Here is a 7,388-nt window from a genome sequence, read left to right on the forward strand (position 1 = left end):
CGCGGCTGCCCCAACTGGGAGCCGGTGTCGCCCAGGCTGACGGCCGCCGGAGAGCCCGCAGCCCCATGGGCTGTGGGGCCACGCGAGCGGCTGCCAAAGAGCTTTCCAACGAGGCACGGCTTTCCCTCCTGGCTCTTCGGGTGTGGGAGCTGTCGCCAGAGCCGCGGCCCTACCGGAAAATGCTTCGCAGGCTGGCACGGCAGCGCCACGTGGGCGCCGGTGGCGCCGAGGCTGACGGCCGCCGCAAAGCCCGCAGCCCCACGGGCTGTGGGGCCACGCGAGCGGCTGCCAAAGAGCTTTCCAAAGAGGCACGGCTTTCCCTCCTGGCTCTTCGGCCGTGGGAGCTGTCGCCAGAGCCGCGGCCCTACCGGAAAATGCTTCGCAGGCTGGCGCGGCGGCGCCACGTGGGCGCCGGTGGCGCCCAGGCTGACGGCCGCCGGAAAGCCCGCAGCCCCACGGTCTGTGGGGCCAAGCGAGCGGCTGCCAAAGAGCTTTCCAACGAGGCACGGCTTTCCCTCCTGGCTCTTCGGGCGTGGGAGCTGTCGCCAGAGCCGCGGCCCTATCGGAAAATGCTTCGCAGCCTGGTGCAGCAGCGCCATGTGGGCGCCGGTGGCGCCGAGGCTGATGGCCGCCGCAAAGCCCGCAGCCCCATGGGCTGTGGGGCCACGCGAGCGGCTGCCAAAGAGCTTTCCAACGAGGCACGGCTTTCCCTCCTGGCTCTTCCGGCGTGGGAGCTGTCGCCAGAGCTGCAGCCCTAACGGAAAATGCTTCGCAGTCTGGCGCGGCGGCGCAACGTGGGCGCCGATGGCGCCGAGGCTGACGGCCGCCGGAAAGCCCGCAGCCCCACGGGCTGTGGGGCCATGCGAGCGGCTGCCAAAGAGCTTTCCAACGAGGCACGGCTTTCCCTCCTGGCTGTTCGGGCGTGGGAGCTGTCGCCAGAGCCGCGGCCCTACCGGAAAATGCTTCGCAGGCTGGTGCAGCAGCGCCATGTGGGCGACGGTGGCGCCGAGGCTGATGGCCGCCGCAAAGCCCGCAGCCCCACGGGCTGTGGGGCCACGCGAGCGGCTGCCAAAGAGCTTTCCAACGAGGCACGGCTTTCCCTCCTGGCTCTTCGGCCGTGGGAGCTGTCGCCAGAGCTGCAGCCCTACCGGAAAATGCTTCGCAGGCTGGCGCGGCGGCTCCACATGGGCGCCGGTGTCGCCCAGGCTGACGGCCGCCGCAAAGCCCGCAGCCCCATGGGCTGTGGGGCCACGTGAGCGGCTGCCAAAGAGCTTTCCAACGAGGCACGGCTTTCCCTCCTGGCTCTTCGGGCGTGGGAGCTGTCGCCAGAACCGTGGCCCTACCGGAAAATGCTTCGCAGGCTGGCGCGGCTGCCCCACTTGGGCGCCGGTGTCGCCCAGGCTGACGGCCGCCGGAAAGCCCGCAGCCCCACGGGCTGTGGGGCCACGCGAGCGGCTGCCAAAGAGCTTTCCAATGAGGCACGGCTTTCCCTCCTGGCTCTTCGGGCGTGGGAGCTGTCGCCAGAGCCACGGCCCTACCGGAAAATGCTTCGCAGGCTGGCGCGGCTGCCCCACCTGGGCGCCGGTGTCGCCCAGGCTGACGGCCGCCGCAAAGCCCGCAGCCCCACGGGCTGTGGGGCCACGCGAGCGGCTGCCAAAGAGCTTTCCAATGAGGCACGGCTTTCCCTCCTGGCTCTTCGGGCATGGGAGCTGTCGCCAGAGCTGCAGCCCTACCGGAAAATGCTTCGCAGGCTGGCGCGTCGGCAACACGTGGGCGCCAGTGACGCCGAGGCAGACGGCCGCCGCAAAGCCCGCAGCCCCACGGGCTGTGGGGCCACGCGAGCGGCTGCCAAAGAGCTTTCCAACGAGGCATGGCTTTCCCTCCTGGCTCTTCGGGCGTGGGAGCTGTCGCCAGAGCCGCAGACCTACCGGAAAATGCTTCGCAGGCTGGTGCGGCGGCGCAACGTGGGCGCCGGTGGCGCCTAGGCAGACGGCCGCCGCAAAGCCCGCAGCCCCACGGGCTGTGCGGCCACGCGAGCGGCTGCCAAAGAGCTTTCCAACGAGGCACGGCTTTCCCTCCTGGCTCTTCGGGCGTGGGAGCTGTCGCCAGAGCCGCGGCCCTTCCGGAAAATGCTTCGCAGGCTGGCGCGGCGGCCGCACCTGGGCGCCGGTGTCGCCCAGGCTGACGGCCGCCGGAAAGCCCGCAGCCCCACGGGCTGTGGGGCCACGCGAGCGGCTGCCAAAGAGCTTTCCAACGAGGCACGGCTTTCCCTCCTGGCTCTTCGGGCGTGGGAGCTGTCGCCAGAGCCGCGGCCCTACCGGAAAATGCTTCACAGCCTGGTGCAGCAGCGCCATGTGGTCGCAGGTGGCGCCCAGGCTGACGGCCGCCGCAAAGCCCGCAGCCCCACGGGCTGTGGGGCCACGCGAGTGGCTGCCAAAGAGCTTTCCAACGAGGCATGGCTTTCCCTCCTGGCTGTTCGGGCGTGGGAGCTGTCGCCAGAGCCGCGGCCCTACCGGAAAATTCTTCGCAGGCTGGCGCGGCGGCGCCATGTGGGCGACGGTGGCGCCGAGGCTGACGGCCACCGCAAAGCCCGCAGCCCCACGGGCTGTGGGGCCACGCGAGGGGCTGCCAAAGAGCTTTCCAAGGAGGCACGGCTTTCCCTCCTGGCTCTTCGGGCGTGGGAGCTGTCGCCAGAGCTGCAGCCCTACCGGAAAATGCTTCGCAGGCTGGCGCGGCGGCCCCACCTGGGCGCCGGTGGCGCAGAGGCTGACGGCCGCCGCAAAGCCCGCAGCCCCACGGGCTGTGGGGCCACGCGAGCGGCTGCCAAAGAGCTTTCCAACGAGGCATGGCTTTCCCTCCTGGCTCTTCGGCCGTCGGAGCTGTCGCCAGAGCAGCAGACCTACCGGAAAATGCTTCGCAGGCTGGCGCGGCGGCGCAACGTGGGCGCCGGTGGCGCCTAGGCAGACGGCCGTCGCAAAGCCCGCAGCCCCACGGGCTGTGGGGCCACGCGAGCGGCTGCCAAAGAGCTTTCCAACGAGGCACGGCTTTCCCTCCTGGCTCTTCGGCCGTGGGAGCTGTCGCCAGAGACGCGGCCCTACCGGAAAATGCTTCGCAGGCTGGCGCGTCTGCCCCACCTGGGCGCCGGTGTCGCCCAGGCTGACGGCCGCCGCAAAGCCCGCAGCCCCACGGGCTGTGGGGCCACGCGAGCGGCTGCCAAAGAGCTTTCCAATGAGGCACGGCTTTCCCTCCTGGCTCTTCGGCCGTGGGAGCTGTCGCCAGAGCTGCAGCCCTACAGGAAAATGCTTCGCAGGCTGGCGCGGCGGCACCACGTGGGCGCCGGTGGCACCCAGGCTGACGGCCGCCGCAAAGCCCGCAGCCCCACGGGCTGTGGGGCCACGCGAGCGGCTGCCAAAGAGCTTTCCAACGAGGCATGGCTTTCCCTCCTGGCTCTTCGGGCGTGGGAGCTGTCGCCAGAGCCGCGGCCCTACCGGAAAATGCTTCGCAGGCTGGCGCGGCGGCGCAACGTGGGCGACGGTGTCGCCGAGGCTGACGGCCGCCGCAAAGCCCGCAGCCCCACGGGCTGTGGGGCCACGCGAGCGGCAGCCAAAGAGCTTTCCAACGAGGCATAGCTTTCCCTCCTGGCTCTTCGGCCGTGGGAGCTGTCGCCAGAGCCGCGGCCCTACCGGAAAATGCTTCGCAGGCTGGCGCGGCGGCGCCACGTGGGCGCCGGTGGCGCCCAGGCTGACGGCCGCCGCAAAGCCCGCAGCCCCACGGACTGTGGGGCCACGCGAGCGGCTGCCAAAGAGCTTTCCAATGAGGCACGGCTTTCCCTCCTGGCTCTTCGGGCGTGGGAGCTGTCGCCAGAGCCGCGGCCCTTCCGGAAAATGCTTCGCAGGCTGGCGCGGCGGCCGCACCTGGGCGCCGGTGTCGCCCAGGCTGACGGCCGCCGGAAAGCCCGCAGCCCCACGGGCTGTGGGGCCACGCGAGCGGCTGCCAAAGAGCTTTCCAACGAGGCACGGCTTTCCCTCCTGGCTCTTCGGCCGTGGGAGCTGTCGCTAGAGCTGCAGCCCTAACGGAATATGCTTCGCAGGCTGGCGTGGCGGCGCCACGTGGTCGCCGGTGGCGCCCAGGCTGACGGCCGCCGCAAAGCCCGCAGCCCCACGGGCTGTGGGGCCACGCGAGGGGCTGCCAAAGAGCTTTCCAACGAGGCATGGCTTTCCCTCCTGGCTGTTCGGGCGTGGGAGCTGTCGCCAGAGCCGCGGCCCTACCGGAAAATGCTTCGCAGGCTGGCGCGGCGGCGCCATGTGGGCGACGGTGGCGCCGAGGCTGACGGCCACCGCAAAGCCCGCAGCCCCACGGGCTGTGGGGCCACGCGAGGGGCTGCCAAAGAGCTTTCCAAGGAGGCACGGCTTTCCCTCCTGGCTCTTCGGGCGTGGGAGCTGTCGCCAGAGCTGCAGCCCTACCGGAAAATGCTTCGCAGGCTGGCGCGGCGGCCCCACCTGGGCGCCGGTGGCGCAGAGGCTGATGGCCGCCGCAAAGCCCGCAGCCCCACGGGCTGTGGGGCCACGCGAGCGGCTGCCAAAGAGCTTTCCAACGAGGCATGGCTTTCCCTCCTGGCTCTTCGGCCGTCGGAGCTGTCGCCAGAGCCGCAGACCTACCGGAAAATGCTTCGCAGGCTGGCGCGGCGGCGCAACGTGGGCGCCGGTGGCGCCTAGGCAGACGGCCGCCGCAAAGCCCGCAGCCCCACGGGCTGTGGGGCCACGCGAGCGGCTGCCAAAGAGCTTTCCAACGAGGCACGGCTTTCCCTCCTGGCTCTTCGGGCGTGGGAGCTGTCGCCAGAGCCGCGGCCCTACCGGAAAATGCTTCGCAGGCTGGCGCGTCTGCCCCACCTGGGCGCCGGTGTCGCCCAGGCTGACGGCCGCCGCAAAGCCCGCAGCCCCACGGGCTGTGGGGCCACGCGAGCGGCTGCCAAAGAGCTTTCCAATGAGGCACGGCTTTCCCTCCTGGCTCTTCGGGCGTGGGAGCTGTCGCCAGAGCTGCAGCCCTACAGGAAAATGCTTCGCAGGCTGGCGCGGCGGCACCACGTGGGCGCCGGTGGCACCCAGGCTGACGGCCGCCGCAAAGCCCGCAGCCCCACGGGCTGTGGGGCCACGCGAGCGGCTGCCAAAGAGCTTTCCAACGAGGCATGGCTTTCCCTCCTGGCTCTTCGGGCGTGGGAGCTGTCGCCAGAGCCGCGGCCCTACCGGAAAATGCTTCGCAGGCTGGCGCGGCGGCGCAACGTGGGCGACGGTGTCGCCGAGGCTGACGGCCGCCGCAAAGCCCGCAGCCCCACGGGCTGTGGGGCCACGCGAGCGGCAGCCAAAGAGCTTTCCAACGAGGCATAGCTTTCCCTCCTGGCTCTTCGGCCGTGGGAGCTGTCGCCAGAGCCGCGGCCCTACCGGAAAATGCTTCGCAGGCTGGCGCGGCGGCGCCACGTGGGCGCCGGTGGCACCCAGGCTGACGGCCGCCGCAAAGCCCGCAGCCCCACAGGCTGTGGGCCCACGCGAGCGGCTGCCAAAGAGCTTTCCAACGAGGCACGGCTTTCCCTCCTGGCTCTTCGGGCGTGGGAGCTGTCGCCAGAGCCGCGGCCCTACCGGAAAATGCTTCGCAGGCTGGCGCGGCGGCGCCACGTGGGCGCCGATGGCGCCGAGGCTGACGGCCGCCGCAAAGCCCGCAGCCCCACGGACTGTGGGGCCATGCGAGCGGCTGCCAAAGAGCTTTCCAACGAGGCACGGCTTTCCCTCCTGGCTCTTCGGGCGTGGGAGCTGTCGCCAGAGACGCGGCCCTACCGGAAAATGCTTCGCAGGCTGGCGCGGCGGCGCTACGTGGGCACCGGTGGCGCCGAGGCTGACGGCCGCCGCAAAGCCCGCAGCCCCAGGGGCTGTGGGGCCACGCGAGCGGCTGCCAAAGACCTTTCCAACGAGGCACGGCTTTCCCTCCTGGCTCTTTGGGCGTGGGAGCTGTCGCCAGAGCCGCAGACCTACCGGAAAATCCTACGCAGGCTGACGCGGCGGTGCCACATGGGCGCCGGTGTCGCCCAGGCTGACGGCCGCCGCAAAGCCCGCAGCCCCACGGGCTGTGGGGCCACGCGAGCGGCTGCCAAAGAGCCTTCCAATGAGGCACGGCTTTCCCTCCTGGCTCTTCGGGCGTGGGAGCTGTGGCCAGAGCCGCGGCCCTACCGGAAAATGCTTCGCAGGCTGGCGCGGCTGCCCCACCTGGGCGCCGGTGTCGCCGAGGCTGATGGCCGCCGCAAAGCCCGCAGCCCCACGGGCTGTGGGGCCACGCGAGCGGCTGCCAAAGACCTTTCCAACGAGGCACGGCTTTCCCTCATGGCTCTTCGGGCGTGGGAGCTGTCGCCAGAGCTGCAGCCCTACCAGAAAATGCTTCGCAGGCTGGCGCGGCGGCGCCACGTGGGCACCGGTGTCGCCGAGGCTGACGGCCGCCGCAAAGCCCGCAGCCCCAGGGCCTGTGGGGCCACGCGAGCGGCTGCCAAAGAGCTTTCCAACGAGGCACGGCTTTCCCTCCTGGCTCTTCGGGCGTGGGAGCTGTCGCCAGAGCCGCAGACCTACCGGAAAATCCTTCGCAGGCTGGCGCGGCGGCGCCACATGGGCGCCGGTGTCGCCCAGGCTGACAGCCGCCGGAAAGCCCGCAGCCCCACGGGCTGTGGGGCCACGCGAGCGGCTGCCAAAGAGCTTTCCAACGAGGCACGGCTTTCCCTCCTGGCTCTTCGGGCGTGGGAGCTGTCGCCAGAGCTGCAGCCCTACCGGAAAATGCTTCGCAGGCTAGCGCGGCGGCACCACGTGGGCGCCAGTGGCGCCGAGGCTGACGGCCGCCGCAAAGCCCGCAGCCCCATGGGCTGTGGGCCCACGCGAGCGCCTGCCAAAGAGCTTTCCAACGAGGCACGGCTTTCCCTCCTGGCTCTTCGGGCGTGGGAGCTGTCGCCAGAGCCGCGGCCCTACCGGAAAATGCCTCGCAGGCTGGCGCAGCGGCGCCACGTGGGCGCCCATGGCGCTGAGGCTGACGGCCGCCGCAAAGCCCGCAGCCCCACGGGCTGTGGGGCCACGCGAGCGGCTGCCAAAGATCTTTCCAACGAGGCACGGCTTTCCCTCCTGGCTCTTCGGCCGTGAGAGCTGTCGCCATAGCTGCGGCCCTACTGGAAAATTCTTCGCAGGCTGGCGCGGCGGCCCCACCTGTTCGCCGGTAGCGCCGAGGCTGACGGCCGCCGCAAAGCCTGCAGCCCCACGGGCTGTGGGGCCACGCGAACGTCTGCCAAAGAGCTTTCCAACGAGGCACGGCTTTCCCTCCTGGCTCCTCGGGCGTGGGAGCTGTCGCCTGAGCCGCGGCCCTAC

This window comes from Larus michahellis, unplaced genomic scaffold (assembly GCF_964199755.1).
Source record: "Larus michahellis unplaced genomic scaffold, bLarMic1.1 SCAFFOLD_39, whole genome shotgun sequence".
Classification (NCBI taxonomy): domain Eukaryota; kingdom Metazoa; phylum Chordata; class Aves; order Charadriiformes; family Laridae; genus Larus; species Larus michahellis.